The sequence below is a fragment of the Pezoporus flaviventris genome, unplaced genomic scaffold, assembly GCF_033815535.1.
Source record: "Pezoporus flaviventris isolate CSIRO_AGI_PZ_B2104156 unplaced genomic scaffold, CSIRO_AGI_Pfla_v1 ptg000001l, whole genome shotgun sequence".
NCBI lineage: Eukaryota > Metazoa > Chordata > Aves > Psittaciformes > Psittacidae > Pezoporus > Pezoporus flaviventris.
The window spans coordinates 37,413,066-37,430,276 of NW_026892549.1; the positions used below are offsets into that span (position 1 = coordinate 37,413,066).

The following is a 17,211-nucleotide window of genomic DNA, read 5'->3' on the forward strand; positions in this document are numbered from 1 at the left end:
TTTTTGTCTGGATTTGTACAGTCAGCCTCAGTAGCCTATAGGCATTAATGTTATGTAACTATTCAAAATAAAAATAACAAAATCAACATCAGGTATTAATAAAATTAATAAATCACGGAAGACAAAAATACTTGTTATGAGAATATGAAATCAACTAATAAGGATATGTAACAGAAATATTATTTCCTTAATAAAAAATTACTTCAAAGGTTTTAGAAGGGGGTAGTGACAAGTGGCTGAATATGAATTGTAGTTCACAGTGGATGAAACCTGACCAAAAAACAGTAAATACAGCAAATATTAATGAATTAATACTAACGTGGTGCTCCAGGGATGTTACATGCAATTTTATTGAATGCCCTCAGTAATGACTTGCAATAAAGTGTGAAAACACATTAACTAACCTTAAGAACCTGAACCTAAAGAAAAGAAAGTACTGTAACAGTTTGCAGATCTCGGTAGAATATAATACATGAGGATCTGTCTGACTGGTGAAAGACTAGGCAAATGGGAAAACACTCAAAGCAGACTGGAAAGCAGTCCCAGACCTGTCTGAAAGATCCAGAAGCTGCTTCTTGGGAGGGCATCTTTAGACACGCTCTCTTCCTCACCAAGACATTGCTATGGATAGTCTTTCCCCCCACTTATTTGCCTGTTTGTGACCATTGCTGTTCCACAGTCATCTATTTTCTTCCCTCTATCTCATTGCTACATTCACTTTTGAATTAATTTCTTCCTATTTCTTCTCTCCCCCTGTTTAGGAGAGGAAATAGTGGATTAAGAATCTTACATCAAGGCCAACATATGCTGTACCTAGTAAACTGGAGCAATAAAAAAATAGATATATCATGTAAAGAAATGAACCTTGATTTCTCAGATACATACCTGCAAGTTGTAGAGCCCTGAAAAAAATCATTTGACCCATTTATTTATGAAAACTGATCAAAATCTCTAAGAATTCTTTACATGCATGCTCACCTTATATTTCCTTTAACACCACAAATTGCCCCTGAGAAGGTGTGAAAAGAGATCAAGTGTGACTATTTGAAGTGTTGGAGAAACCTGAAGGTGGCCAAATGAAAACTATATGCAATTTAAGAGGAAGAGGAAGGGTCTCTTTCTTGGCCCATCAACCCAATTGTAATACAGTATTTGTTTAATATTTTGCAAATACCTTCCAACGTTAAGGATCCTTACTTTCTAATGAAAAATAGATACAATACATGTAACACGAATTTCTACGGCTAGACTTTACTAAAGATGATAATTTCATTTTCTCACTGATATTTTAGTGAAGATACATTGTCCTATATCTAACAGCCATCTTATGAAGCGAAACATTATTTATGGCTGAGAAGAAAAGATAGTCTTACCTTTCTTTTTCTAAGAAATGCCAAATCTCAGAAAGTAGCCACTGGATCTTTTGCTATCATGAAAACAAAAAGGCTACATTTCTAGCAGAAAATGGAACTGGTAATAAAAGTTTCTCCCTGGGAGCTGAAGCTTCTTCAAGACAGAAGTTTCTTCAAGAATCTGTCATTCTTTCTTCCTGTGTCCAAAGCTTCTCAGAAGTAATTGTGGTAGACAAAGATAAGTCTACATATTGATGTAGATACATTTTTGCAACCTAAGAGCAAAGAGATGTAGGAAAAGCAGGGTGGAACATGGGTTAGTCCACAAAACCTAATACAGACCAAAAGTGCATTAAGGAATATTCTTTAAATTATATGAGTGAAAAAAATCAATTTATTCTTTTACATGCATGCTTTAATTAAAAGGAAAAAATGGGTCTTGTTGAGATTTATAGATACTAATGCAGTCATTAGTAGACATGGAATAACAGTGCCTGGGCTGATGGGAGTGTCCTCATTTGTCACTTAGGGAACTGCACAACGTTATCATTCCTCCCCACTGGATTTACTGTCTTTAATCAGGAATAGCAGTTAATTCAGCCTGTATTTCATGAAAATATGGATACTTCTTCATGTTTTTTATCTTAGAGAAAGTCAGTATAAAAGTTCTTTTCTGTGGACAAAATTTTTCTTCCACCTGGAGCAATGTGTAGCAGGAAAAGACAATCTCTTCAATTTAAATATTGCGTCATTACAAGAGCTCACCAAAGGTTGGTGTTGTCTTCCTTAGTCTTTAAAGCTTTAATAATCTGAGTATTTAGTTATTTAAACAGTCTACTTACAACTTGCAAACTTTAGTCTTCAGCCATTGTAATTGAGATGAGATGTCTTTGAGACATTTATTATTGATTGAGCTAGATACTCTGGCTCTTTTTGTACTTCTTTATGTTATTGTTATTTTGTTTTTACTCCCAGAGAAGAAAAGAAAAAGAAGATATCCCCCTTTTTTAGGTCTCTGCTCCTGCCATAGCAGCCCTTAATAATATTTTCCTCCAAATACAGTGAGAATGAGCAGCCACTGTAGAAACCCTGTAGATAAAGAAAAATCTGTGTAGACACAGAACAGGTCAAAGAGTACACAGAAGGTGGGAAAACAGAAAGCAAAAGCTTTTGAGTAGACCACTGCTTCTTTTGTATATAAAGATAGAAGATCTCCAAGAACTCCTGCAGAAAATACATTACAAAAACTAACCTAGAAGTTACCTACTAACAGTTACTATTAAACTAGAATTACATTTTTCCAAAGATGAAATAAGTTGTACCACAATTAGAGCTTCTATTTGCTTAATAACATAACATAAGGTCATGCCAACAGCAAACTCTTTCAAAGTCCTGGTCATTTTCAGTATCAGTAAGACACTGATTCAGCACAGCTTACTGTGGTGAGTCACTACTGGAGAGGCTCCACTGAAGACATCTGAAAGTTGTGTCTCCAGCATTAACCTCAGGGGATAATGACTCTCATAGTGCCACCAATGATACTTATCCACCAATGCATATTTTACACTGAATGCAGCTTTCCCTGGGGCTATGTAGAGGATTTCCCCATCCCTTTGCCTATTGGGTGCATCTGGATTCTGCTTCTGAAGTAGCACTGTGGCTGAAATCTGATCTCATGGTCAGATACAATGCAAATAATGTGTAAGTGCAATTGCTTGAAAGTTTTAAAATAATATGAAAGGGATACTATAGATTCCTAATAAAAGAGTAGTCTTAATTTCAATTTAAATAATATTAAGCATTCATATGCATTTGATTTCAAAAGAGGGGGTGTAACTTCTATCCAGCTGTTAAAATATTTGCCAGTTTACAAAATGTAAAATGAGGAATTCATCTTTCATGTGAAAATTGTTAATAACACTAGCAGTGCAGGGTATTTCAATACATCTGTATTTCGAGTTACAGCACAATGCAGAGAACCTTTTTTCACATGTAAGCTTAGTCTCCACCTCCCTGTTTTTTATATCCATGTCTCTTTGTACTGCCTGTATCTCCAATAGATAGGAGATACAGCTTTGTAACTACTAATGCTATACATCATTGTAGTACAGTAGTTATCAATGGTAGTCACAGCAAAGGAATGAGGTTGGCATTATTGCAAGCCCTTTGTCCTGAATTTATAATAGGCCTAGGCCATAGCAGAGTAATTTAATTACAGAATTTCAATTAATAACTCATCTCATATAGTTTTTAGCTTTTTTTTTTCTGCATAATGCAGATATTTTTAATACTCAAAAAAAATACTTTGAGTTTTTTTTAATATGTCTTTAGTTCTCACCCCAAGACTAGAAATTTTCATAGGCAGGTTCATAGATTATAGAGTTTTACTGTAGTTGAAGGTGATAACAGAGCATTATTATGTTGACCAAAATAATTTTTATTTGGGTAGATTATTGCAATTCAGCTTCCAAGAGTGAATCGTAGGTAAAATCTCAGCTCTAGTCAGAGGTATTTCCTGATGGACAGATTGTATATATTCTTTTCTGTGGAACTCCTGCCTCAACTCTTCTTCCTCTATGGCATCAGCATTTAAGTCTGGTTAGAATATCCTTCAAACTCTGAGATATAATATTGCTTCCAAAAAAAAGTTACAAACGATATCCTCATACACTTGAGATCCCTTTCAATGTAATAATGAGCTGGAAAAGACAGTTGCATATTACTGTCACATTGACCTGTGGCAAGATGTGTGACTCCATCTGAAATGTGATTTAGAAATCAAATGGGGTCATTTGAAATTAGATACTCTTATAAAGACCCTTATAGGACAATATGACAGTGATGGCTTCAACTAAGTGAAATCTCATGTTAGAGACAAAAGCCAGACAATGAACGGAAATTGTGGGCAACCATATGGACATCTAATGTCTTAAGTGATTATAAAAATGTTAACCTGGACTTAGATTAACAGGAGACAGAGCTATCCACAAAATTAATTGTCCAGATTCAGAATTATCTGTTGCATGTTCTCCATTATCTAGATTCAACTAGTTCCTTATGGCTTTTTGTACTCGCAATTTAAATGTGCTGACAAGTGAAACATTGGAACACACATCAGTATTGATTGGTATGGAGGTAATTAAAGAAGTCACAATAAAGCATCAGTTAGCAATACCTAAATACATCACAGTATCTGTTTTGCTTTGGAAAAAAAAGCCGACCCAAAACAAAACAAAACAAAAAACCAAGCTTTGTTTGAAAAGCAATACTCTTTTCTAAATTTTTCCATGGAAACTTATGAAAATGCATTTGTAACAGAAAACATTGCTTATAAACCTAGAAAAAAATAACAAATTATTGAACTCAGAAAATTAACCGAATCATTAAGAACCATGCAGCTGGAACATGTGCTTTCCTAGTCTTACTAAGCCCCAGAAACTGATCAATACAAAATATGAAAGAATAAACTGTATAGCACAAGATTAATGGATTGTATTTAGACTTTGACAGTTGTCTAGGAAACGAAAAGGGAAGAATTGGAACTTCTGGCTGAGAGGCTTACATACAATTCTAAACTGAATGTGAGCGTTCCTACACAAGGAGCAAACTGCACAGAAAGTCAGCATGTAAATAGAGTGCTTTATGCCTGTGGTTTAACACAGCGTATGAAAAATGTACATGATTTCTTCAGATATCATGGTAGTTCCTACTGAAACTTAACCAAGCCCTAAATTTGGAATGTTTTCCAAATGGATTATGGAAGTATGACTTTGATCTAGTCACTACATGCATGTAATAAATCCAAAAGAGCAAAGCCTATGAGTTACAAGTTCTAGAACCCCTTTAAAAAGTGTCTCTTGTAATGCTGAACTTTAAGTATACTAATGAAACATTGTGCTAATTAGAGACCTATGGCTTTAAGTAATATACACTACAGAAAGTGTTATAGCAGCTACTAGAATTTTAGTATTCTTCCTCTTATAACACAAACTAAAGCGAGTTGATATGTAGGAAATACATGGCAAGTAACTTAAACAGCTGTTAGTAAAAAACTTTCAGGAAGACTCCTTTAATACTCAGTTACAGATTCACTCAGTAGGAGGAAATTCCTTCCTAACACAGGTTGAACTTTTTTTATACTGCTTTTGGTCAGAACTTGTGTCTCAGGCCAGGCTTCTTGATAGCAACATTTTGGCCTTAAATATTAGTGATAGGCTTTTCTTTAGACACTTCATCCGAATGAAAGTAAATATGAGGATTGCCCTCTTTCAGTTAAATCAGACACTGGACTACTGGGGCCTTTTGAGATTACTTATTTCTGCCATGAAGTTTATTCTGCTCAGACCTAAAATAACATCATAAATGGATTGCCTCTCCTACCGTAAACCCTAGCACTTTCGCTTTCATCTGTTGTACACAAGTTGTACAAATGACTGGGCTTTAAAATAAACAGAATTTTTGAAAAAGATTCAAAGCTGTTTGTGATGAGTGCAATGTGTCTTGCTCCTTGGCAGGGCATATTAAAGCATATGCCTTCACTCATTTAAAAGGGCTCTCCCTCTGTAACATAGAAGTTATCACAGGAAACTCAATTTTTTTGCAACAGTTTAAATTTGGGGAATTCCTTCCCTCAAAACAGTGCTTTTCTAAAGAAAACACATTCAAATATCTGTTCTAATAGATATTTATCTGTGGTGAAAAATATCTTGCTTTGACTGTCACTGTGGAGTTAGGTTAACTTTTCTAAAATATATGGGGTTTTGTCATTCCTATGGCTTACTATCCTAATCATATAGTCTACCAGCTTGATCCTTTTTACTTAACCATTGCACAATCACATACACATTCAAAGTAAATGCTCTTAACAACAGTAACTGCAGAGAAATTTCAGTACTCAAGGAAATCAAGTTGGTATCATGTTAACTGCATCTGAGAAAAAAAAAAAATCCTCTGTGGAACAGAGGCAAATTCACCTTCAGGTTTCCAAGATGGCCACACATATATTTCAAATATGAATAAAAGGGGATAAAAATATTCTTGTACCAAAGTCTTGGTGCTGTTCCACAGTTATATTCTGTGACTGGCTTTTGAAAAGGCAGTGAAAGTTGTTTATTAAGACAGTGCATTTAATATCTGAAAACTTATTTGGACATACTTAAAATTAGACCAAGAACTTTGGCTTCCTGAGAGTATATTTTTAATCAATGTAAATCTGGAATTCCTTAGTGTGTCCAAATATTAAAGGATAATACAGCTACACATAAGAAAGGGCAGACTTTCAAGGAAACTCAAACCAATGTAGGCAAAAATCTGGGACATGTTTGGCCAAATTCAGACTACATGGGTTCATGTAATTTCTGCTTCTATCCCAGGACTACCAGCCAGAGAAAGGACATGATTTCTGAGAAATTATGGCAGTTTTTTCCTCAATGAGTAGGTAGCCAGGCCACATAGTGAGATATATGTACCTATATACATATCCATAGAGGGAACTATTCTTCCTCTGAACAAATAATTTCCTTTTATTCCTTGCTCATTTTAATTCTTCAGAATTCTTCTTCCTGTTAAGTGATTATACTGGGGTATACTGAAGGGGTCACAGAGCCAATAGTACAGATACTCTTCTCAGCCATTTTCCATACTGGCATTTGTGATATCCTTTCAGATTTACTAGTGTTCCTCATGCTTTTATTCAGGAAATGGTGCACAGCTCTATGTGCTGCTCAGCTGATCTATACATATGTAGCAACTTACAACACATGTGAAACATCAGCTTTGCTAAGCAGGTAGCTCAACAGTACAGCGCGTATGCAATTGATAAATCTGGGATGGGCCAGGCTTGCTGCATACGGACTACACAGTCAATACATACATTTTCAAAACGTGATCATTTGATAAGGATATCTGACATCCAGCAAACCAATAGTCAGGAATCCAGAAAAGCATCAGGAAAAACAAATTCCAGGTTGAAAAAGGGACCTGTGCACATGGTAGCTCTATGATTATACTAGCCTAAGTAGAACTACTCGGTAGAGAAATCAATAGCAATAAAGAATTAATAACTAGACATATAATTAATCTGAGCATAAATAACCTTTTCCTCAAAGTTTTTACATGTGAAAAAGCTTCATAGAAGCTTAAGCTCTTTAATTAAATTTTAACATTTTAGTTGCATTTTTAACCGTAAAACATGTTCCATGATTTGTCTTAGTTGTTCGAGCAAGTGAACAGTATTTTATTTGTAGGAAAACCTTACAAAGACTGGTGACCAGTTTAAGAGCACCAGTTGGCTGGTGCTTTTGGCTTTTTCTTTTTCTTTTTTTTTTTTGGAAAGAAATAATTTTGGGATTGATAATGAACAAATGAGGGAACAGATACTACTGTGACCTAGTATTTAACTTGCTTACTCCTTTTTGGGATTACAGTGGTAATACACTCACATTACGGTTACTCAAGAGCATATGGTGCTCCTACTCTATATTTATATTTTGAAGTAATAGAGTCCCTGCCTGAGCTGCTCTTACCCCTACTCCCTCTGTCATAAGACAAGGAAAACCAAGCAGTAACACCATCACAGTAATATACTAGGTATTCCAGTTGTTCATAAAGAAAATTTTGATGAAACCAGGTGAACTGGTTGTAAGATACCTGTTCCAATGTCTAGGTCCTATGGGAGAGCAGTTAATACCAAACTTAGAGATGCCATTGGCAATGTGCTTCAAAGCTTTAATGTGTATCTGTAATGAGTATCAGCAGCTTTCCAGTGAAGGGGATGCAGTTTCCTATAGATGGATTTTATGGTTGTTGACATGTGATTTGATAGATTCACTAAAGCCACGGCTCAGAGTGTGTACTTTTGCTCTGTAAGTAGTCTCAGCTAGTGAGCATCAATTTTATTTTGATATTTTAAACCTTTCATTTATTCATGTGAGGATGAAAAAAAACCATTCCCTGCAAATGGTAACAGCATCTATTACTGATTAGCAGCTATAAGGTAAAAAAAAAATAGAAGAGTTACACTGAATGGCAAATAAGCTAATTAGACTTTTGAAAGTTAAGTTTCTAACTTCTAACTAGAATTTCCTGATAAAGAACAAGTAAATGCAACTTCCTGAAACTTATTTTCAATAGTAATTCTCAGGGTTCAACAAATAGATATCTTAACAAGTACAGTACTAAAATATCAGAAAGTTGCATTTATTTCCTTAATAGGTTTAAATCAGGCAGAGTTCAAGCAATTTTTTCATTTGTCACCTTTTGGCAAGAACAACATATGGGTAAGAAGAGCCAGGATTTTCTCTTTAGAGAACAAGGTCATACCTTTCCTCCCTTCTACAAAGACCTAGTATCTGCTCGTCTCTGATCCATCAAAAGCTGTGGGACTCCAGCAATGTAATTGATACATAGCATACACATAACAAATTGTACAGGGCTGAGAATGTGAGCAGCAGAAGGAAATGAACCAGTCAGAGCACCAGTCAGAAAGTTCCATCTTACATCCCACCATCCTTTTTTGCTTCTAAAATCCTTATTCTTCTGAAGGCAAATAAATTTATCTCCGTGCCTAATCTTCATAAGGTACAAATTAACTCACGTAATGCTATCTGAGGAAGAAAAAGAGGTGAAAACACAAGATGTGTTGTCACAATATTGATTTAAATCCCCATACTTTCTACCCTTTCTCCTTTCCCTTCATCCCTCTCCACTCCAGGTTACCTGATAATAAATGGAAATGACCAAACTACCACTCCAACAGAATCTGAGAGGGCACAGGGCAATTGTTTAATGTTCTCCAATGAAAAAGTCTTTACCTCTGCTTGCATCTAGCATTAGCTAAACAGAAATTTACAATGCTGAGCTTAATTGGCACAGCAAAGAAAATCAGTATGAGCTCTTCTGCTCATTAGAGGAAAAAACATAGGCTAACAACACAAGCATCACTTCTATAAATATCAAGCCTAATAAACAACATATCTGTTTAACAGGTGCCGTGAGGCTTCAGATTACTGCAGCAACTCACGTTCTAGACTTTAACAATCTTTCCTCACAAAATGGAGATGTGCAAGAGAGCAAAAATTAAATATTAAACTGTTAGAATTAAAAAGTCTGAAACTGTTTTCTTGACAAATCAATTAGGAAAGCACAAACATGGTATATTTAAAAACAAACACGATCATTATTATTAATTATTTTGAAGTTATACAAGGACATCACAGACACATTGATTTGGCACTGTAAAAAATACAAATTAAAAACCTTACCCTTTAATATACCTACTTCAGGTACAGGCCTCACTTGCTACTCTGAGTACCACCTGAGAGCCAATCCTGCTCTCTTTTTCTTATATGGATCGAGATGTGATTTGTAAACAGTGCACTCCCTATTTTTTTGGCATTTTTTTATTTCTACTGTTTTCTCTTGGAAATAATTCCTAAATTGATACTATGATAACACATATAGTTTTAATGTTAACGTGTGCCTGTAGAATCACTACTGAAAACAGAATTCACGTATCAAAGTGATCTTCAATTGACATTTTCCTTTTACCTTCAATAACTGACAGCTTTAATTATTACTGATAACAATGAATGAGACAATAGATAAATGGACAATAACATGAAGAATTATAATAATTCTTGTGCTGATTTCTTCAAATGTTCCTACTAAGAAGCATATATTACTTAAGACAGTAATGTTACAGACAAAATTTTAACTGTATCATCAGTGTGGACCTCTGATTAATTAACAGTTGGTGAGCCCATTCTCTCATACACACAGACACGCAGCAGTGCAAAAAAAATGGCACAGAAAGAAAAAAATCCCTTATAGATCTTCTACAAAATCCAGCCAATAAGAGAATTTCTTCAAATACAATATATATATATTGAAAATAGCAGTAACAAACCACATAGATTTTATTTCTGGATCATCAGAATCTTATGAGACCTGCTGTTCCTGAGCCTGAATATTACCAGATTTTTCTTACTAGGAAACAAGGTCACTTCTGTAAAATGCCAGGAATTAATTTAGTATACCTTGATTACAAAATGATCTGATTTTGAGAGTAAGACTACTGCATCATAACATCACATTAAGAGTACAAGGCCAGATACCAGATTTAACGAGTTTAAATGAAAAAAAAATCACACCATTATCACAATCAGACAGTACAAAATGGCTTTGAATTCCCCATTTCATCTTTGGCTTTACCTTAACAGCAGACCAGAGGGTAAAATCTGATTCCAAAATGTGGGAAAGATCATATTGCTAAGATTTATTATGGCTACAATGAAATGTTTTGCCAGCTTACCTGATTGAAAGAGAATGACAAATCACTGCAACGCCAAGCATCCAAAAATAATGTGATAATATATGTCTCCTCCTGAAATAGTCCAGATTTCCATCCACAAAGCTTTACTAATTATTTATAATTTCTGTATTCTCAGTGAAAAAGAAAACACAGAGACCTTTCCAGAATCCTCCCTGATTCTGCCTCCGCTTCCTGTTCTCAGTCTCACTCTATGGTACCCAACATATATCAGAAAACAGCTTATTAGGAGAAGGAGGGGGTGAAGGGTGGGGGAATGGAGGGGGAGCAGAAGTGAAAAAAACGCAGCACCTAACGTGGCAGCTCCACCTACTGGTAAAGATAATGAATCAAAACGTACAATGCATCAGTTTCTGAGGCGCCTTTATCCCAGTTTGTTCTGACCTACACATCCACCAGTTCCCGTGTAGTAAGTTCCTCCGAGCAAGCAGCAGAGCAGCCCACAAACCCACACTGACTATTGGATCACCATTTTAAAGATTTTTTCTTAAAATAATTAAATTTAAAGCCAGATGTCTATATGCATTCAGCAGAGAATTTAGTTTGAAATGTGCTGTTTCCTTTAAAAATCCGTGGGAAGAGAGGACTGTGTAAATACCAGAGCACAGACACTGACTGCACCCCTAACTTGTGTATGCTGAACTTGCATCTTGATACTGTGTTATCCATTAAATACTACTATGCATTTTTGGCATTATGTTAATTTCTTTTATGTCTGTAAAATGTAGTATGCTTATGTAAAAAACATAGCTCAAAGTCTTTCCTTAGACAGCATTCCTGGGCATGTGCTTACCTAGGATTCCTCTAGCCATCCTGGGAAGAATTACTAGAGCACTGGCTCCAACATTGCCTGGTCCATGGGCAACAACATTGAGTGAATAACGTGCTTCAGGCAACATATTTTGTCCTGCATGTCAGTTTGAGGAGTATTGTATCTGTAGAAATGCTGAGCAATGTCAGCAAGTGTGTGTAATGTATTAACTCATAGCCTTGGGTTAGAGATCACTACAGTTCCCAACCAATTTAAAATCAACCTACTGACTTTGTTCAGTCATGTGGGATTTAATGAACAAACATTATTCCACACAGCAAGAAGAAAGAGTATAGGAGACAATGAATATTTTACTCTTCGGTAGTCTGTATTTTCTTTCAGTAGCTCTTCAGTAGTGTCTAGAGAGAGCCCCATTCTCTGTCCCACCAGTCACATACATTGTTTTGGATGTGAGGACTCCAGGGCAGCCATCACATATCCAGCCTGAAGGCCGCTACCAAATCACAACTACACAAAGCAGCAGCAGTGGTGACAACTGCATACAGATGATGTCTTTTTTCTCCAGTATCATAGAGAAATCCCTATTCAAATTAGCATACTTAAACTACAATCCTTAAACATTTCTGTCAATTTGTTAGTAGTCCTTTTAATTTCAGTTAAGTTTTCTGTATGCTTGACAGATACAAATACCAAATTCCTGAATTTGGCTAATAACAGTAAACAGAAATAAGTTTTCAAATGTATGCATTCTGTATGTACAGATAATCTCTGTATATTAAGAAAAAGAGATGAGCTCCCACATTGCAAATGCAGCTGCATTACTTCCCTTGTTTGTTTTTGTAGAACCCTAATGTAGAACCAGAGCACATGAGGACAATCCTGATCACACTGTACAAGAAAATCCCTCCTTTTTATTTCAAAGAGACTTTGTGGGTGTGAACATATAGCACAGTTTTTTAAGGGAAAAAAAGAAAGATTTGTTCTCTCTTTTATTTTAATATTTACATTTTCAAACTTGCGGAAGTTAAGAAGGAATTTATTTTTAATAAAAAAATGTGCATTGTCTCTAGAGCATTGGGTTTGCTTTCATAGGATTATGTTAATTTAGCTAACCCAAGAATAAACAGAGGCTGGTGCCTTGATTTTAAACTGCTTAGGAACATTGTTTTGCAACTGAATTGTGTTTTGAAAATCAAATCACGTCCTTGGATAGGACTTTCACTTGCTTATATGCTACATTTATTTTTATTACTATTATTTTAATCTTAAAAATTTTTCTTAGTGGTCTTTGGAAGTTTTCTTCAGGAGGTCTTTATGTCATAGTCCAAATGTAAGCATCATCTCATAACACTGTAGCTAAGGATGGGTTATACATGTTGAATCTGTTTCTTCTGGAAATGTAAGAAAGATATATGCGGTACATACCATGTATATCAAATGTGTACATGCTCATGTGTACAAAATCCCTCTCCCTCCTTTCCTCTGCCTCACTAGATCCCACTGAACAGTCAACTACCAGATATGAAAATCAGAAGAGGTCATTCAAAAGACAACTACAAATAGACTGCTTTGACAAAAGTAATTTATAACAACGCCAGCCTGGCACTTGTTTCGATCCAAATTATTAGTATAACTTTTACTGAATCATCACTGAAAGTTCATTTCTGAAATTGCATTTAAAAATATAACTTGAAAAGCCTTGACATTTTTAAATAATCCGTTTGTCTGGGAATCCTGCCCCAGGTGCAGTTATGCTCTCAGTAATGAGTGAATAAATGCAAAGCTATTCAGTCACTTTTAACTAAACAGCTGAAACAGAAATGTTGAAGAAAGAGAAAAATGATTTTGAAGTGTTAAACATGAATGAATGCAGGCCTTGTATGAGGACTCGTAATATAAAGGCAAGTCCTGTACATAGCTCACATGTAACTTTTCAGCAATGCTTGTTTCAGCATCAAGTATTTTGTTTGGTTAATACCATTTTTTTTGGACAATAATTCTCTTTAGTAATTCTCAGGCACTTTTGTGAACATTAACATGTATTTAAAGGCAGCAAAATACAAGACACTCTGTCATATCTATTCCTTCAACTGCTTATCTGTATTAGCCTATGAAAGTGACCTAACGCAGTATTTAGCTAAGTCTGATGGATCTGACTTTAATTCAAGTTCAAGACTGGCTGATATAAGAGTATAAACCTTTGGTTTCTTTCTTTTTTCCTCCCTTTTGTCTCTAGAGTGAGGAATGAAAAAATTGCTTGTAATAAATTTTATACCAGTGTTACTAATGCGTATTTACAAGCCATGGACCTGACATAGTGGCTTTTCAGCTTAAAAACTGTACTTTTACTTGAGAATCTATTTTTATTTGACTGCCTCATAGGGTGATAAGCAAAATTTAGGGAAGGCAGTACACTCAATTGCAATAGAAGAATCTGGTCTAACATTTAAGGAAGATCAGTGGCAGACTTGCAAAAGAGTTTCTACAGTTTCTTTTTATTCAAAAACTTGTGGGTTACACATGTAGAATTTCAAATCTGCGAAAGGAAATGCAAATGTGGTAAGCAGTCAAATGATACAGAACTGCAGAACTTCTTGGGGTAAAGAAGGGCCTGAGGGTATGTGTAAAGTCCATGTCTTCCCTGTATCATCAGTAATATCACAAAATTCTCTCTGTAGAGGATCGCAGAAAAGTATAAGGACTTCATAATAACTGAAGCCTTTGATGGTTAGATATTTTAACAGGCCACGGAGCATACTATCTGAAAAATTATCTGCTATAAGATACACATAATAATGTCACAAAAAAGATACGTGATCAGCAATCTGTATGTTAATGGTTGTAGCTTTCAGTTATAGCAAAATTGTTTTAACATTAATGTTATTATATAATAGTTTAGACCCCTCCTACTCGTCGAAAACAATACGAAGGCCATACACAAATGGCTTTTGTCCCAGTAATTCCAAATGTTTAGTAAAAATGAATTAAAATACATCTCAAAGGATAAACCACCCCAACCACCTTCCATATGTGTCCAAATATTGACCTCTAGATGCAACTTTCCTGTCATTCACATGACTACAATCACAATTATAAATTATGAGCTGAGCAAAATGTACACAACAATCTCACCTTAGAGATGTCATAAAATACTCACATGATATATAAACTATATATATGTTCATACTTTGTGTATATATATATATATACATATATATATATGTAGAAAGAGTAAGGATCTTGTGTACCTATGTTTTGAATAAATCAGATCATCATGTGAGACTCATATGTGTTTAGTCAGTGGTCTAACAGTTCCCAGTGTCACAGGTTTCTAAGTTTAAGATCATTAGCAGCAGATGATGATAAAATAAATGGTGAAAAAAAAACATTTTTTTTTCTAATGACAGTGATGCTGGAGCAAGAGGTGGGCCTAGTTGGTTGCAGGAGCCCCACAACAACTTCACCGGGCATTGTTAACTACTTAGCAAGAGAGCTGGTGAAAAGATTCATAGGTTATTAGGAAAGATGTAGCTTTCCCCCCATATATGTGCTAGATGTTTCTATTCTCTAGAATGTAGTAGGCACAGCATCTGCTGCCGCCACCTCAGAAGTTTAGGAATTTCTGAGTGCTAGAAGCAGCGTTCCTCCTAATCTTGTTAATCTTGCTTCAATGTCTATTTTGGCACAACACAGGAGAGTCATAGAAAGCGACTAATGCATAAGGAAATACTTTTTTGCATGACATATAATATACCTTAAGAACTTAGAGATAGACAAGCCAATAGCTTAGGAGGATCCTGAAAAACACTAGATATTTATGTGAGTAATAAGAGCTAGAGCAGGGAGCAGGTGCTGACTCAGATAATAAGAATTCAGTACCTAAGGCTTGCAAGCTTCTTGTGTAACTTCGTGAACACAACATACGTTTGTATCTCAGTTCCTCACTTATGAAATTAAGATAATAATTCCTGACTTCAGAAAGGGGTATATAATAAACTAATTTTCTTAGCCAGACATGCTGTAAAGAACAAGGCTAAAGAAGTATTTTAATTTTCCTTGTAATGTCCAAAGAAGCCATCCAGGACTAGGAAGCTATTATTTTAGGCACTATATATTCACAGGACACAGACTATGTTCAAAAGAAGCTACTATATGTATATGACCAGACCAATAAACAAAGAGGAAATGCAAGCAAGCAATTTCAGAGTGAATAAATACAACTTCAGATAGACAGATTTTAAGAGGTGGACAAATGAATTAAATGATACCTCAGCAACAAGTGCAGTAGTGCTCTCAGAGCTAGTAACAAAATCTAATAATGTTCTCCCAGGACACCTATAAACAGAGAGATTGCATTCATATGTTTTCATTCCATTTATTGCTACTGAGTCATGTGGTTTAATTGGTCAGATGAAAGGTAATCATCACTTGGAGAGAGGGGAGGTTTTGTTAAGCAAACCTCAAGTTATGATTTATTTATTTGGTAGTCTTTAAAAGCTGGAATGCCTAGAAGAATTGCTCTGTTTAACAATATATGCTTGCCAAGTTGAGTTTGCATTAGAAAATTTCTCTGCATCTCACAGTATGCCTAGCAGTTATCTGCACTAAAAATAGTACCTTTATAATCAAACCGTGAAAATATACTACACTGAGAGAGATGATACAAAATTTCAAACAATAGACTCTAATATGTTAAGGAAAAATAACTTTACCTTGATCTGCTTCCAGCAAATACAGATACAGAACATTTCAACTGTTTGGTGCACTGAATCGTGAAGTAAGCACTAGTTAATGACTTAATGGTTCTGACTATAGGCATACTAATGTCTCAGAGAGCAAAAATGGAAGGGATAGATCCTTCCAAAAACTTTTGTACGCATTCCTTTTCAAATCTGTCTTCCCCATTGGTCATTAAAAGTGACTTCAGGGTTAGCCCCCGGCAGCCAAGAAATGACTGGCTTTACATTTTGAAGATATTTTGAACATGATTTAAAATATTCTCTTCTTCTAAAGTAATTATCAAGACCAAATAGTTTTCATTACTTAGAAATATGTTCAGAAATCTTTTAAGTTCCAAAGCTGTCTTCCTTCTAAGGTGGAGGTAAAAAACTGGTGGGCTGATGCCAACCTCATGAAGTTTAACCATGCCAAGTGCAAGGTCCTACACCTGGGTCGGAGCAATCCCAGGCACAGCTACAGGTTGGGCAGAGAAGAGATACAGAGCAGCCCTGCGAAGAAGGGCTTAGGGGTGTTGGTCGATGAGAAAATGAACATGAGCCGGCAGTGTGCACTTGCAGCCCAGAAAGCCAACCGTATCCTGGGCTGCATCAAAAGGACCGTGACCAGCAGGTCGAAGGAGGTGATCCTGCCCTCTACTCTGCTCTTGTGAGACCTCACCTGGAGCATTGCCAGTACAGCCCCAACTTTCTCAGCCTGTCTTCATATGGGAGGTGCTCCGGCCCCCAGGTGGAAGGGATAGATTTATGGACAAACAAGACAAAAAAAGGAAAAGTAAGGGTTCTAAATATGTGAAATAGCTATGTCTTTGAGGCATGTAAAGGACAGGCGTCGATAAGTGTCGGTTGGCCAGAATAGCTACTGGCATTGCTCCTTAGGCTTAACATCCCATGTGCTGTGGAAACTGGAGTTTGACCTTTTACTCCATCTCTTCTGGGCAAATGTTTTTGCATGATTTAATAGAATGGGTATTTTTTATGCAGATGTCTGTTAGCCATGCTCTGAGAGGCAAAGAGAAATTT

At 35.8% G+C, this 17,211-nt stretch overlaps 1 protein-coding gene across 7 annotated transcripts in view; it reads right to left on the reverse strand.

Moving 5' to 3' along the window:
• The window catches only part of LOC133268709 (sodium channel protein type 2 subunit alpha-like), a 75,652-nt gene extending 64,737 nt beyond the window's left edge, over positions 1-10,915 (reverse strand). For 5 of the 7 annotated variants that reach the window (XM_061452260.1, XM_061452211.1, XM_061452231.1 and 2 more), the window contains exons 1-3: positions 10,663-10,915; positions 2,195-2,441; positions 1,374-1,627 (exon numbers count right to left, since the gene is read on the reverse strand). The gene's annotated coding sequence lies outside the window, so the exon portion shown is untranslated. The remainder of the gene's footprint in view (positions 1-1,373; positions 1,628-2,194; positions 2,442-10,662) is intronic. The other 2 variants (XM_061452251.1, XM_061452270.1) reach the window with 2 other exon arrangements.
• Positions 10,916-17,211: the final 6,296 nt, after the last annotated feature.